Source organism: Staurois parvus, unplaced genomic scaffold (genome assembly GCF_062004578.1).
Source record: "Staurois parvus isolate SC_StPar_1 unplaced genomic scaffold, SC_StPar_1.0 ptg000018l, whole genome shotgun sequence".
Taxonomy (NCBI): domain Eukaryota; kingdom Metazoa; phylum Chordata; class Amphibia; order Anura; family Ranidae; genus Staurois; species Staurois parvus.
In genome coordinates, this window is record NW_028317814.1 from 4,259,728 (window position 1) to 4,276,654 (window position 16,927).

The 16,927-nt window shown below is 45.4% G+C and overlaps 1 protein-coding gene across 2 annotated transcripts in view; it reads left to right on the plus strand.

Moving 5' to 3' along the window:
* Positions 1 to 16,927, plus strand: part of NSMCE1 (NSE1 component of SMC5/6 complex) — a 433,288-nt gene that overhangs the window by 266,337 nt on the left and 150,024 nt on the right. The gene's annotated exons all lie outside the window — the stretch shown is intronic.

The window sequence follows — 16,927 nt, forward strand, 5'->3', positions numbered from 1 at the left end:
AGTAGCTGATTGACTTTGTATGCCTGAATGCCATAATGTACAGACTTGAACTCCCTCTCCGGAGCCTGTCTATCCATAATCTGGCGGGCATAATACAGGTCCAGCCTAATAGGCAAGTAGCTGATTGACTTTGTATGCCTGAATGCCATAATGTTCAGTCTTGCACTCAACAGTGAAGTTGTGAAACGGTCTCACCAGTAGACCCAAAAAAACCAATCGTATTTTCATCAGTCCACAAAATGTTGCGCCATTTCTCTTTAGGCCAGTTAATGTGCTCTTTGGCAAATTGTAACCTCTTCAGCACATGTCTTTTTTTCATCAGTGGGACTTTGCGGGGGTTTCTTGCAGATAGCTTGGCTTCACATAGGCGTCTTCTAATTGTAGCAGTACTCACAGGTAACTTTAGACCGACCTTCTTTGATCTTCCTGGAGCTGATTGTTGTCTGAGTCCTTGCCATTTTGGCTATTCTTCTATCCATTCGAATGGTAGTTTGTCGCTTTCTAGCACGTGTTTGAGTTTTTGGTTGCCATTTTAAAGCATTTGCGATTATTTTAGCTGAGCAGCCTATTATTTTCTGCACTTCTTTATACGTTTTCCCCTCTCCAATCAACTTTTATATACGGCTGATAAGAACAGTCCATATAGGTACCGAAATACATGGAATATGGATCCACAGGTATTGTTCCACCACAAGAGAGGAGAGCAAGTAGTGCGGGGCAACCTAGATACCTCCAAGAGGTAATAACTGTAGTAGGTATGCCTCTATGCTCTATATCCTCATGACCATCACTGGAGCCTGTCTATCGATAATCTGGCGGGCATAATACAGGTCCAGCCTACTAAGCAGGTAGCTGATTGACTCTGTATGCCTGAATGCCATAATGTATAGACTTGCACTCCATCACCGGAGCCTGTCTATCCATAATCTGGCGGGCATTGTACAGGTCCAGCCTATTAAGCAAGTAGCTGAGTGACTCTGTATGCCTGAATGCCATAATGTACAGACTTGTGCTCCATCACCGGAGCCTGTCTATCCATAATCTGGCGGGCATAATACAGGTCCAGCCTAATAGGCAAGTAGCTGATTGACTTTGTATGCCTGAATACCATAATGTACAGTCTTGCACTCAACAGTGAAGTTGTGAAACGGTCTCACCAGTAGACCCAAAAAAACCAATCGTATTTTCATCAGTCCACAAAATGTTGCGCCATTTCTCTTTAGGCCAGTTAATGTGCTCTTTGTAATTTGTAATTGTAACCTCTTTAGCACGTCTTTTTTTCATCAGTGGGACTTTGCGGGGGTTTCTTGCAGATAGCTTGGCTTCACATAGGCGTCTTCTAATTGTAACAGTACTCACAGGTAACTTTAGACCTTCTTTGATCTTCCTGGAGCTGATTGTTGTCTGAGTCCTTGCCATTTTGGTAGTCCTTCTATCCATTCGAATGGTAGTTTTTTGCTTTCTAGCACGTCTTTCAGTTTTTGGTTGCCATTTTAAAGCATTTGCGATTATTTTAGCTGAGCAGCCTATCATTTTCTGCACTTCTTTATATGTTTTCCCCTCTCCAATCAACTTTTATATCCGGCTTATAAGAACAGTCCACATAGGTACAGAAATACATGGAATATGGATCCACAGGTATAGTTCCACCACAAGAGAGGAGAGCAAGTAGTGCGGGGCAACCTAGATACCTCCAAGAGGTAATAACTGTAGTAGGTATGCCGCTATGCTCTATATCCTCATGACCATCACTGGAGTCTGTCTATCCATAATCTGGCAGGCATAATACAGGTCCAGCCTACTAAGCAGGTAGCTGATTGACTCTGTATGCCCGAAGTCCATAATGTATAGACTTGCACTTGTCAGGCACACTTGTCTTCGGAATCTCTAGTGATCCACAGAACGGGATTCCCCAGGATGCGGAGTTTAAGTAGCAGTCTGCCTTTTCACCAGAGCCCCTTATGGTGGGGATGGACTTTGTGCGAGACTGAAACCAGGTCGCGACCCCTGAGTGCACCCAGCTGTGGTAGAGGGGTCCCGCCGAGGGTACGTGCCGGGGGGTGAGCCTGCTGTGAAGAGGCTGACAAGTCCTGGTCCCGAGCGGGATGGATGGATGACAGTCAGGAATGAGCGTAGTCAGACTAGCCAGGTCGGTAACGGTGGAGGCAGGTAGGTACCAAACAGTAGACAGAGAGCAGCCGGGTCACGAGCCAAGGTTCAGCAATGGGAGGTCCAATAGTAATATACAACAGGCAGGAGAGTAGTCAGGGACGAGCCGGGGGTCAGAGCAGGAGAAGGTCAACACAAATCAGGACAAGCAGGATCGGCAAAAGGAACACACTTCAGAACACGGGTACAGGAACTAGACCTTGCGGCAACCTAGTCACCGTCTGGCCAGTTTAAATAGTGCGCCCTGCACAGTCATTGGTGCAATTGCCGACGCCCAGGTCCTAGGGCCTGCACATTAGTGCACCTAGGCAATCTGTGTATGTGCAGACCTGTGCGCCGCTGCGAGACCCGCAGTCCCTGACAGCACTCCATCACCGGAGCCTGTCTATCCATTATCTGGCGGGCATAATACAGGTCCAGCCTATTAAGCAAGTAGCTGATTGACTCTGTATGCCTGAATGCCATAATGTACAGACTTGCACTCAACAGTGAAGTTGTGAAACGGTCTCACCATCTAGAACCAGCATAGTCCATGCTGGTATGCTCAAAAGCTGGATTTGTAGCATTTGAAACTTGGTGGTGATGAAGGTTTGCGCACTTTGGGAAACTCTGTAAATCTCCCATTTTCCAGACACTTGATGAAATGAGGTCTTAAGAGATGTTTGTTGTAGGTACACTCTGGATTGCCTCCAGGGGTCAACATCTCAAACATATTGGCAATTGAGTACATCACACAGCTGTTACCATTAGCTTCCTGCTGCTGCACATTTTGATATTGAATGCAGTTTAGTGGGTCATTCAGAAGAGATGAATAGCTTTTTTTCATCTGTTGGAAGCTAAGTGATGATCTATAATCAATAGCAAGATCGGTGTCTGCCATCGCTACCGTTTTGCCATTACAGGCAGATACAAACACATGTCCGACATGCCAGTCGTAGTGTAACTGTATAGTGGGCTTTAACACTGGTGTGACATGTATGCCAACAGATCTTACACACGGATGACCTTCCTTTTCTTTAAACTGATTTCTCAGTATAGCGACTGCAGCCTGGGCAACATGAGACGAGACAGTCTTTCCATCCTCAATGTCAGCCCTGTCCTTCTTGCTAAGGCCCAATTTTGGGAGCCAGTCGGCATTGGGGTGAAGTCTCTGAAACTTCTTCTGTGGGTTGTCATCCTGGTTGTTGTCCCACGATGGTCTTATTCTTTTCATTGAATTCCGTTGATAATGTTGGTTTACCAAGGGATGTGGTTTTTTTGTAGACCATGTTGTCCCACCTGTAAGAATACACAATATTAGAAAAGAATTACAACAGCAGAAAAATAAAAGTGAAATGTTCATTTGAATGACATTTGTTCCTAATATTCATCAATAAACAGGTACAAGCCCCCAGATTGTATCAGATTTGAAGGGTTGACTTGTCTGGCCATCCCATAAACAGTCCTTGAGTCAGGGCTAATTCACACGGGAAGTGAAAAACACTGCGTTTAGATCCGTACGGTGTATAGTTTTGTGCGCATCAAAACTCAGAACTATAGTATTTACTGAGCCCATACACCTGCGTCCACAACTCAAAATATGTACTGCATTTTGGGCCGGTTCACAGTATGCCCGAGCTGAATTGCTCAGGAACGTGCTGTGCATTGCTGTGCAAGTCATCTGCAGCTCTGTGCAGCGCGACTTCAAATCCATTCATTTGAATGGGCTGAAATTGTACCATGCCACACCAAAATGAGTGCATGCACTACTTTTTGAAACACATTTGCCCGCACTGGCAGAAAGTGCCATGCAAATTGACATGGGCCAGCGTGGGCAAATGCAATGCATTTCTGACCTGCTCTTTGGACATCGTTAACTTTTAACTGAGCCACTCAGCAGATCGCAAGGGCATTGCGATTGGAATGGTGTGCGGGAAGTCGCGAGGGACCGCGGCTCTCCCGCACTGCATTCTAGTGTGAATGAGCCCTTGGTCAGGCCCAAAAAAGTAGGACACAGCTGCAGAGATTACCCCCAAAGATCTGAAGATTTTACACATGTACATGTATAAATGCAAGTACTTTAGGCACGTATTTCATGCAAGATCTTCTAGATCTGCCAGCAAAGACCTTTTTGTTCATGCAGAAAATCTACCCATGTGAATGAGCCCCGCATGCAAAAATGTGTGCAGCATTTAGCTGTGCACAAAAAAGTAGGACACGGCTTTTTCCGGGACCACACAGATCTGCAGAGTGTACGTATGAATGCGTCTAAATACAGGTATTTTAGGCCCATATTTTACACAGAATCTTCTACTAGCTCTGCCAGCAAGAACCTAAACCAGAAAATAAGCATTTGCCCGTGTGAATGAGTCCTAAATGTGAACATTGAAAATCCTCTTCTATTGACCCTGTCAGAGGATCCATAAAAGCAGAAAGGCATTATCCTGAGAAAAACCGGGTTCACGTATACCTGTCTGTCTACCTCACATGTGTCAAACACAAGGCCCGGGGGCCAAATCCGGCCCACCAGGCCATTTCATGTGGTCTTCGCACCTTTCCTGCGGTTTTGTCACTCTCCTCACCTCTGCCCCCACCTTTTCTCAGCAATTGGCAGCAGACAGGAGAACAGAACTCCTTCGCCAGATCCTGCACTGCTTTGTGCAGCCATGGAGAAGCTTTTCTCTGGTTCCCCCCTTCCCCCCATCTTAGCAGTCGGCAGCAGAGAGGTCACCATATGAACTGCTTGCTGTAATGTACACTTGGGCTGTATGGTGTGCTGAACCTGTTTACTAACTACACAATGCTACAATGAACTAGAAAACCTACTTGTTGTCGCTAGTTGTCCATCTCCCATTTTCTGTGTGGTTGTCTTCATCGTCTGGTTGATGTAGACAGACCTCACCTCTGATGATGGAGGAGTCTGAAAATTTCCTATGGATATGACTCTAGTGATGATAATAGTCACACAATCAGAAATGAACTCAGCCCCTCTGAACTGGAAAATGAATTGTCCCCGACTCCAAAGGTGGGATATGGAGTCAGACAATCCTGCACTCTAAATACAATGAAATAGAGCGGTAAGTGATCCGAACTCTAAGGATGATAAATTAGAGTCAGACGATCCTCAATCCTGTATAGGAATACAGTTGGAAATAGATACAGTTGGAAATAGAGCAGGAATCGCTAGAATCACGAGCAAAATCACACACTTCTGTCCTCCACAATCTCTCTCTCCGCAATGCCAAACAAAGGGGGAAGCAGTTCTAAGGCCCCCCTGTGGTCATGTGATCGCAGCAACAACGGTTTCCAGGCCCCCCCCAAAAGTCCGGTAAAGATTTGAATTTGGGGGAGCCTTGTGACTGCTGGGTTTGGGGGGCCTGGAAACCTACTGTAGTCACAGAACATTCTAGAAATCTGGGGCCCCCTACAATAGCTATGCTATTTTGTTATTTGACACATAAATGACAGATTCTTATGTTGTTATGAACTATAATTCTTATAATATGTAATGGGTAAACCAATAATAAAGGCCGCGGCCATTGTTAATCCACAAAAGGAAATTTGTTGAATTTATTTATGCATTTCTGTTAAGCCGAAGCGATTTGCTGTTTGCGATTCCATGAGCTCCTGCTGGCAGGCACTGCAATAAACAAGCTGCACACGTGATAAACAAGCCGCAGCCTCATTTTCAAAAAGTGACAGTTATTCTCAGCCAAGTCCCATGATGTAACCCTTTCACTGCCACAGCCTTTTATCCCGTTTTCATTTTTTGAATACACATTAAAATGCACATTCTAGACCTAAAGATTCGTTAAAACCCCCAACACCTTCTATATTTTCTGAAAGCAGAGACCCTGGAGGATAAACAGTGTTAGTCTACATTTTTTTTATGTCATACGATATTAGCATAATGGTTTATTAAACCCTTTATGTTTAGTAAAAGCATACACTACAGATAATGTTAGTGTACACAGACACTTTATATGACTCAGTTTTCTGGTCAAATATAACAGGTGAGATTGTGCCATCAACCCCCTGGAAGGGATGCCAGGCCCCCTATGTGTTAGCATACTGTATATGAGGTGGCAGGTTCTCTTTAAGGAAACTTTGGGGGTCTATTAGATTCTTAATGTCTCCCCTGCACTCCACTGAAGTTAAAGTGTTTGTGACCCCAGTAGTTTAAAAGGCAGGAATAATACGGGGCAGCTAAATCCCTTGCTGAACTTGCTTTTACTGCAAAAAACCCCCCAAAACTGTGATGACTACAGGGGATACAGGGACACCCTGTGCAGGCCTGACATGCTATAGGTTTAACCCAACACATAACAGAAATCTTCAGCTTTGGGGTAACATGTTAATGAAGCACAAGTCATGACAAGCACTAAAACCTGGAAGTGTCAAAATGCTTGTTATTTCTGAGTTTATTCAATTGAGGAACAATTGGTGAACTGATGTTCTCTGATCACCATTCCCTCTAGCCGCTGGCACACGCCATGGCCATCCCGGGCCTACAGGAAGGGCAGCAAAGCCCGGGATCAATGGCGGTGAGGGTTGCTCTATAATTACTTTACAGTCATTGCTTCATGAAGACAGGCTTGGCAACTAGTAGTCTACTACCTAGATCTGTGAAGTTTTTGCTGGCTGTCTGTGAATGGGGGGTTTGGGGTGAGACAATTGTATTTTCTTTATCTGTTGTCATTGGGTTAAATGATTGATGTGTCATGTTTTTTATTTCAGTCATTTTTTTTTTTGGAATTTGAATATTTAAAGCTAAATTCCATACCTACTGTATATAAAAAACACAAATTAGCACATGCCTGTATTTTTATTAACCATTTGCCCTCCAGAGGACAATTGCACGGTCATGCAACGCTGTACATAAATTCAATTTATGTCATTTTTTCCCACAAATAGAGCTCTCTTTCAGTGGTATTTGATCATCTCTGGGGTTTTTTTTTTTTTTTTTTGCTATAAAACATCCAATGTAAAATTAGAAAAATAAAATGTCTTCATAAAGTTAGGTCAAAATATATTTTGCTACATGTCTGTGCTAAACAAAAATCCCAACACGTGTAAATGAATTGGTTTACGTGAAAGTTGTAGCGTCTACAAATGGCAGTATATATACTGGAATTTTTTTTTATTTAGACTAGTAATGGTGCGATCAGTGACTTATAACGGGACTGTGGCGGGCATTCTGACACTGAGTGGGAACTGATGGCCACTGACACCTCAATGAGACTAATACAGTTATCGGTGCTAATAAAAAGCACTGACGCTGTACTAATGACCCTGGGCAGGAATGGGTTAACATCTGGGGTGATCAAAGGCCTAACTGTGTGTTGTGTTTTGCTTCCACTGTGTGCTGTTTTACTAGGGAGACATGCTGTGCAGAGAGAGAAAGCAGCATGTCCATGCTGACAGGAGAGAGATCTGTGTTGTTTACACACTGAGAATCGGCGTCCGGAACCCGGTGATTGACATCCGCTGCAACCATTTGCATCGCGGTTAGGGTGGCACACACGTGTGCCCCTACCCAGAAATGCGAAATCACGTATATTTACCTGATTCTGCGCAGAATGGCTGCCCTGTAGCAGTATATCTGCTATAGAGCTATAGGTAAGCGGTTAAAATGTCATTTATTGTATTTTTTAATGTAAGCAGAGTAAGTACCTTGATTTGACCTTGTATCAGCTTCTTGCAGATGCTGTACAGCGGAGCTTCGGGGAGAAGGGGGGGGGATGGTGAAGCAGAAGTGACAGAGAGATGAGTTTATTACAGCGCTGCTTCTCCTTTACTGTCCAGTCACAGGTTGGGGAAGAACAAGTTAGAGTAAAATCAGGTGTTCTTCCTTGCTGGATGGGGCTGCGCTGTGTGGCAGAGCTGTCTAAATCCCAGGACTGACTGGACAGAAATACAAATATTTAGGTAGCTCCATGTATGTATTGAATCTGTCTAGATGTTTGCCTGGAGTTCAGCTTTACACAAATGAGTACTTAGATTTATATTTTTCTAACCATATACAATATGGCCAGATGTTTGTAGACACCTGGCCATGCATATGAGCTTGTTGGACGCCCTATTCCAAAACCATGGGTGTTAATATGGAGTTGGCCACCTCTTTGCAGCTATCACAGCCTTCTCTCTCCTGTGATGGCTTTGCTCCAGAATTTGCAGTGTTTGTGTAGGAATTTTTGCTCAAACAGCCAAAACAGGTTCAGTAGTTCTGATGTCTGGACTGTAGCATTAAAGTGTAGCAATGGCCAAAATCATACATAACATATACGGTGCAGCCTGTCAATGCCATTCACACAGCAGTTTTGTATTTAACCAGTTCTTCGGGTAGCTGAGTTTTATTGCCTGTGTACAGGATATCTCAGGTGGACATATCCTTTTACTCTGATGCAGTCAGGCTGCTTAGGGAGTCTGAAGGTTGTTGACCGGAACATTGTACGGTGGGCAGGGCCGAATGTAGACTGTCTGATGTAGGGGTGCAGTACAAAATCTCGGGGGGGGGGGGGGGGGGGGCAGAGGATGTGAATTTGTAGAGTTAGGACCACAGAATATCAGGGTGCCGTGATGTGGCTCTGTGGCTTACGTATGTATTTGCAAATGTTTGCTAACTAAACCCCTGCCCCCTGCTGTTAACGCATACTGTTAGACAGGTCAGTTTGGTTGTTGGCAAACTGGCTGGCGAGTTGATTTTTGAACCATTTTTCCTTTATTACTGACATAAGACATTGGTCGGCAAAGAAGAGGACAGGGTCACTGCGGGTATAGCACTCAGCAGGTCTCCTCCTCTCTTCCCCACACTGCAAACAGCCTGGGTACAGCACATAGCCGAGATCAGATTCTCTTACAGACACAGCATCCATCTGCACAGTATGTAGCTGGCCTTGCACACATCCCTCCTCCTTGCACATATCTCCCCTAATCCCCCCTCCTTGCACATTTGAACCCTAAAACCTCCTCCTTGCACATATTCCTCCTCCTTGCACATATCTCCCCTAATCCCTCCTCCTTGCACATATCCCCCCTAATTCCTCCTCCTTGCACGTATCCACCCAATCCTTCCTCCTTTCACATGTCCCCCCATAAACCCTCCACCTTGCACATATCCCCCCAATCCCCCATCCTTTCACGTATCCCCCCTAATCCCCCCTCCTTGCATGTATCTCCCCCAATCCTTCCTCCTTGCACATGTTTCCCCCAATCCTTCCTCCTTGCACAAACCCCCCCAACCCCCCTCCTTGCACATATCCCCCCTTATCCCTCCTCCTTGTACATATTCCCCCCCCCCCAAATCCCTCAACCTTGCACATATCCCGCCTAATCCTCATCCTTGCACATATGCCCCTAATCCTCCTTCTTACAAATATCACTTCCCCAGCCCCCCTCCTTGCACTTATCACCCTCTTCCTAGCACATACAGTATCCCCCCTAATCCTCCGCTTTGCACATACAGTTGCAAGAAAAAGTATGTGAACCCCTTGGGATTACGTGGAGTTTTGCATGAATTGGGCATAAAATGTGCTCTGAACGTCATCTAAGTCACAACAATAGAAGAACACAGTCTGCTGAACATAATACTACACAAACATTAGATGTTGCCATGGTTTAATTGCACATAACATGTAAACATTCACAGTGCAGGGAGGAAAAAGTATGTGAACCTTTGGATTTAATAACTGGTTGACCCTCTTTTGACAGCAATAACCTCAACCAAACGTTTCCTGTAGTTGCAGACCAGACCTGCACAACGATCTGGAGTAATTTTGGACCCCTCCTCTTCACAAAACTGTTTCAGTGTAGCAATATTCTTGGGATGTCTGGTGTGAATCGCTCTCTTAAGGTCATGCCACAGCATTTCAATTGGGTTGAGGTCAGGACTGGGCCACTCCAGAAGGCGTATTCTGTGCTGTTGCAGCCTTTGTTTTGTTGAATTACTTGTATGCTTTGGGTCATTGTCCTGTTGCATCACCCATCCTCTGCGGAGCTTCAGTTGGCGGACAGATGGTTTTCCTACAAAATGTCTTGATAAACTCTGGAATTCATTTTCCCATCAATGACAACAATCCGTCCAGGCCCTGAGGCAGCAAAGCAGCCCCAAACCATGATGCTCCCTCCGCCGTGTTTTACAGTGGGAATGAGGTTTTGATGTTGGTGTGCTGTGCCTTTTTTTCTCCACACATAGTGTTGTGTGTTCTTCCCAAACAACTCAATCTTGGTTTCATCTGTCCACAGTATATTTTGCCAGTAGTGCTGTGGAACATCCAGGTGCTCTTTTGCAAACTTCAAATGTGCTGCAATATTCTTTTTGGACAGCAATGGCTTCCTCCATGGTGTCCTCCCATGTACTCCATTCTTGTTTAATGTTTTCCTTATTGTAGATGTGTCAACAAAAATGTTAGCATGTGCCAGAGATTTCTGTAGGTCTTTAGCTGACACTCTGGGATTCTTCTTTACCCTATGCAGCATTCTGTGCTGTGCTCTTGCAGTCATTTTTACAGGACGACCACACCTAGGAAGAGTAGCAACAGTGCTAAACTTTCTCTATTTGTAGACAGTCTGTCTTACCGTGGACACATGAACATCAAGGCTTTTGGAGATACTTTTGTAACCCTTTCCAGTTTCATGCAAGTCAACAATTCTTGATCGTAGGTCTTCTGAGAGCTCTTTTCTGCGAGGCATGGTTCACATTAGACAGTGCTTCTTGAAACCAGTAAACCCAAAACAGGTGTGTGTTTTTTGAGGGCAGGACGGCGGTCAGCAACACATCCAATACCATCACACTGATTGGAGTCAAGGTTGGCTCACTCCTGGCTCCAATTAGCTCTGGGAGAAGTCATTAAGCTAGGGCCTCACATACTTTTTCCTCCCTGCACTGTGAATGTTTACATGTTATGTGCAATTAAACCATGGCAACATCTAATGTTTGTGTAGTATTATGTTCAGCAGACTGTGTTCTTCTATTGTTGTGACTTAGATGACGTTCAGAGCACATTTTATGCCCAATTCATGCAAAACTCCACGTAATCCCAAGGGGTTCACATACTTTTTCTTGCAACTGTATAACCCCCCCCCACACACAAACACACACACCAATACCTCCTCCTTGCACATATTCCCCTCCAATCCCCCTCCTAGTAAATATCCCTCCCCAGTGCAAATAGTCAGTAATCCCTCCACCTCTAATCTTCAACAAATTCCCCCCCCCCCCCCCCCCCCCCACACACACACACACACACACACACACACACAGGATCACTAGTCCAAACTGCACACTTTACTTGCACCCTACCTCCTCCAGAAGGAAATGTGTGCAGGGTGCAGGTAATTAAACTGTGTGCAATCCGAGCTAGCGATCCAGTGTGATGTGCTGTGTGGAGGAGCGCTGCACTGACAGGAGGGAGAGGGCACCACACAGCCTCTCTCCTGATAACTGCACCGTGCTGTGCACTCACGTCCCGGGCCAGCCCTGAGTTTGAGAATGGGGAAAGGTACTCGGTCATCAGCCGGGGGGGATGGGGCACAACAGAAATCTGGGGGGGAGCAGCCCACCCCAGCACCCCCTAGATCTGGCCATGACTGTGGGTGTGTTTGACCACTGGAAGTTTTGGCCACTTTCACATTCCTCCCAACTTTCTGAGATGGGAATGAGGGACACCTATTAACAAAAGTATGTAGCCAAAGGACACACGCCCTGCCATGACCCCCTAAAGGAGAAATGTACCAAATGTTAGGTTAAACCGACATGTGCATTTTTACAACTACTGTTCCTTTATATTGGCTTTTGAAGTTTACAAATGCAACAATTTAGAAATTGGATGAAAGGTTTAACACTGTGTAACACTTTTTGATAGCTAAGTGGTGCATTTTATCTACAACTATATAGATCAAACCAAAATGAGAGACAGATGAGGAGGAAAGCAGGACAGAGGAACTTTTGGTACCGAATGAGGGACAGTCCCTCAAAATCAGGGACAGTTGGGAGCTTTGGGCTGTCTGGGATCAAAGGTCTGTATCCTATCTATATTCTGTTTTATTCACTTTTCGAATGGTTGGTCCCGCCTAAGACCCAACACCTTAAGATGCCTACTATTACCTTTACTAGAAATCCCTACAGAAAAACCTTTTCTATTCCGCTCTCTGATTCAGTTGTACTCTGTTACTGTAATCAAAGTTTCACAGACTTGATGGTTAAGGCCCGTGAACTGTCTTTTTACTGTTAATGAGACTGTATTTGTAGTCAGTAAAGCTGGCCATACATTATACATGGTCTATGTCAGCCTTTCTCAACCAGGGTGCCTTCAGGCTTCTTCAGGGGTACCTTGGCAGGTAATACACAAAGCAACAGGTTTTCATTGTGCAATTCTATGACCTTCTAGCTGCCTGCATCCAACAACCAATGACATCAGTTGATAAGGAAGATGTGGGGTGCATGCATATCATTTTTGTTTGCCCCTCTCCACCAGCACTGGAGTCACATTAGCAAAGTGAGGGAGAAAAACAGAGACGCTCTGGAATACTAGTCAATACCAGTGTGCAAAGATGTATTTGCTTTGGAAGAATAAATCAACTCCAATGTTGGGTGTAAGGGATGTTTGTAGAATCGTTTTTTTTACATATTAGAATGGGGTACCTTCAGATTGTGCAGAATTTTAAAGGGGTGCTGTTCTGTCTCTCCAATCTAAGCATTGATAGAGTGATCTCTGTAACTTACAGTTGTGATGAGATAGCGAAACCTTCAACCTCAGTTGGATGCCACAGTCAGTGACATAATCGATAAGACATCTTGTAGATCTTGTGAGTTTATTCCATAAACTGAGAGAATCTTACAACAATGAACATTTGATAGGTCAAAAGATCATAATGTTTCCTGCTCCATGACATGAGGCTAGAGCTGCAATGCATTTCTGGGAAAGGGGGAGGGCTACCTATACAGCATTAACTAAACCAAAGGAAAGGGAGGAGCAGAAACAAAATATAGAAATACTTAAAGGCATATGACAGTCAATATGACAGTCATATGAAACATGACAGGTGCCTTGACTGCAAAAAGGTTTAGAAACACTGGTCTATGTAGTGCAAGGTCCTGCCTGATTGCATACAAATTGAAAGTGTTTAGGTTTGACCTTGTATTATATGGTTTTTGTAAATCTAAAAGAAAATTGTACAAGAAAATTGTATACCGCATGGCCAGTCAAAGGGTTCTGACATTCGACATCAGTGTGGCAATTGAAAAAAATCTACCCTAACATCAGGGAAAATTAAGAAGACCCAGTAAAAATGGAATATGAAATCAGAGTAGGGTACAGAGAAAGCTTTTGGGATTAAATAGCAGGAATTTTTTGGTGCCTGCTCTTTTGGATTGTTCACATCGAAACGCAGTATGGTAAACCTGCATTCCATGAGCTTTTACTGCACTGCGTTCTAAAACACACTGGGTGACAGATCTTCTGTGGATGTCAATATAATCCTAATGACACTTCAAAAGCAGATTGCAAATGCAGTGTACTTAACTGTACCAGATTGCATGGTACTATGGTACCATGCGATCCTGTGCAGTGTGTGTTTAGAAAGTAGTGCATGTACTACTTATGGTGTGAATCGGTACAATTTTAAGCCCATGCAAATGAATTGGCTGAATCAGGTGTGAATCAACCCTTAGGCAGGACCTTTTTAAAGGGCATTTTCTCCTTTTGCCTTTACTAGTAATGTGGCTCGGAGTGGAGCAAAGTCCCCTTGTGTAGGTTCACACTGCTAGAGACCTGATTAAGGCTAGGGTCACATCTGTGCGGGTGATGCTGCTGCAGATCCGCACGAAAATCCGTTCCCCCGCACCACCCGCACAGAGGAATGCGGACTTGCGGGCGAGTGCCATTAGTTCTATTGGCACGCCGCCCACACTGGAAGACACAGCCATACTGGGAACAGAGGTTCCCATGCAGGTTGCGTTTTCAGAAGAATTGCAGGGACTTCTCCCCTGCGTGTCACGGGGCACAGGCGTCCATTCAAATGAATGGGCTCTCGTGCCCATGCAAAACGTGGCCCGCACGTTGTGAACCTAGGGTCACACGGAAGTTTATTAGCTCCAAAATCCTCAAACGGAAACATTCAGGGGCTTTCTTGTACCTGAGGAGCTAAATGTCCTGCGTACACACACCAATACAAGTGAATGGTTGTATGTGGCCGTACTCATGGAAATGCCAATCATTTCTGCAGCAGTGTTTACCCGCACATGCGTGTACAGTGTATTTCCCCAAACAAGAAAAGGGCGTTTGGGGAAATGTGCCTCACAGGCATGCATGGGTAAACACAGAATACAGAAGCTGTTGGCATTTACATAAATATAAGCACAGCAATTCACATGTATTGGCAGAACATGCAGCGACTTGGGTGGGGAAAAGAGCTGGAGATTTTATACTTGAGGACATCAAAGTTAAACATTTATGTGCATGAAGCATAAAATCATCAGTATGATTCAACTGTTGGGATGAGTTTGGATCATAGTCTGAACCCATGTGAGTGATCCCGCCATAAAGCTGTCACTGTTATATGCCAGTCATAAGCAGCTGAGGCATCCTGTACATGCCGGTGGTATACGTCATGCACATATACAAGGGGCATGTATACAGTAAGTGTGGCTACAAAGCAGGAAATGCCTTGTCCACATATGATTGACATAGAACAGCGACAGCTTCCTGGGCTCATCCCTATTCAACTGCAGATCAGGTTCTGGTGATTATTTAAAGCAACAACAAAAACAGCAACACTTACAACTAAAATCTTTTATTTGGATTGTCCGCTTTTGTCACATAAATCCATTCCATTTAAAGGCAAGTATAAATCTTTAGTAAAAAGCAAGTCACTTTATAAAATAAGTTAAAGAGTAAAGCAATCAAGAGCACGTAAAAAGAAGATAATTATGAAGAGTCATTTATTCCTTTTGCTGCTGGAGACGTTGCTATTAAATGCTGGTACATAATGGCTAAATATGGGCCAGTTCAACAGAAACCAGCCAACATTCGACCCATGTGTGCAACAGTCTGTCCGACAGATGCCAGTACAACAATTAGCTTTTATTGAACTGCATGCTGGAAAATCAGCATTCGATCAGCGCTTGCAGCCAATGGCTGATCAGTGTGTCCTGGCGGGAGGGCAATCCCCCTTTCAGAACACAATAGCTCAGCTGGAGAGGTCGCCACACTAACATTGCTTAGTTAGTATAACCACCCCTCAGTGTTTTTTCCATTAAGCCCGCTGAGTTGAATTAGAAAACAAAAGAACTCCCTGTGGGTACCCTGCACATGTCCTGGGGACCTTTCACATCATGGTTTTAGGATTTTCTCCTTTCTACTGCTTCAGTGAAATACTATTCATAATTAATTTGTTATGAGAATTTATATTTATTTATTTCAGGTACCGTATTTTCCGGCGTATAAGACGACTTTTCAACCCCTGAAAATCTTCTGAAAAGTCGGGGGTCGTCTTATACGCCGGTGCGAGCGGGTGTCAGGGCGGCACTTTTTTGAGGAGCGGCGCGGCGCCGCCCCCCCTCCTCCTCCAACGGACACCAAGTACAGGGGTGGGCAGAGGGGCTGCTGTACCTTACCTGGCTCCGGTCCCACGACGATCCGGTCCAGGAAGCGCGGCTGCTCCTTCTTTCAGTTCGGCCGCTCGATGGTCACGCGGCTGCTCGGCTCCGCCTCCTCACCGGTGATTGGGCGCCAGCACTGGAAAAGCACACAGGCGACCAATCACCGGCGAGGAGGCGGAGCCGAGCGGCCCCGTGAAAATCGAGCGGCCGCACTGGAAGAAGGGGCAGCCGCTCCTCTCCCCCACTGACACCAACGATGAGGCACTGTTCCTCCTCCACACTGACACCAACGATGAGGCACTGTTCCTCCTCCACACTGACACCAACGATGAGGCACTGTTCCTCCCCCACTGACACCAACGATGAGGCACTGTTCCTCCCCCACTGACACCAACGATGAGGCACTGTTCCTCCCCCACTGACACCAACGATGAGGCACTGTTCCTCCCCCACTGACACCAACGATGAGGCACTGTTCCTCCCCCACTGACACCAACGATGCACTGTTCTCCCCACTGATACCAATGATGGGGCACTATTCCTCCCCCACTGACACCAACGATGGGGCACTATTCCTCCTCCCCACTGACACCAATGATGGGGCACTATTCTCCCCACTGATACCAATGATGGGGCGCAATTCCTCCCACTGACACAAATGATGGGATGCTATTCCTCCCACTGACACCAATGATGGGGCGCAATTCCTGCCACTGATATCAATGATGGGGCGCTATTCCTCCCACTGACACAAATGATGGGACGCAATTCCTCCCACTGACACCAATGATGGGGTGTTATTCCTCCCACTGACACCAATGATGGGGTGCTATTCCTCCCACTGACACCAATGATGGGACGCAATTCCTCCCACTGACACCAATGATGGGGCGCTATTCCTCCCACTGACACCAATGATGGGGCGCTATTCCTCCCACTGACACCAATGATGGGGTGCTATTCCTCCCACTGATACCAATGATGGGCCGCTATTCCTCCCACTGACACCAATGATGGGCCACTATTCCTCCCACTGATACCAATGATGGGGCACTATTCCTCCCACTGACACTAATGATGGGACACTATTCCTCCCACTGACACCAATGATGGGACACGATTCTTCCCACTGACACTAATGATGGGACACTATTCCTCCCACTGACACCAATGATGGGA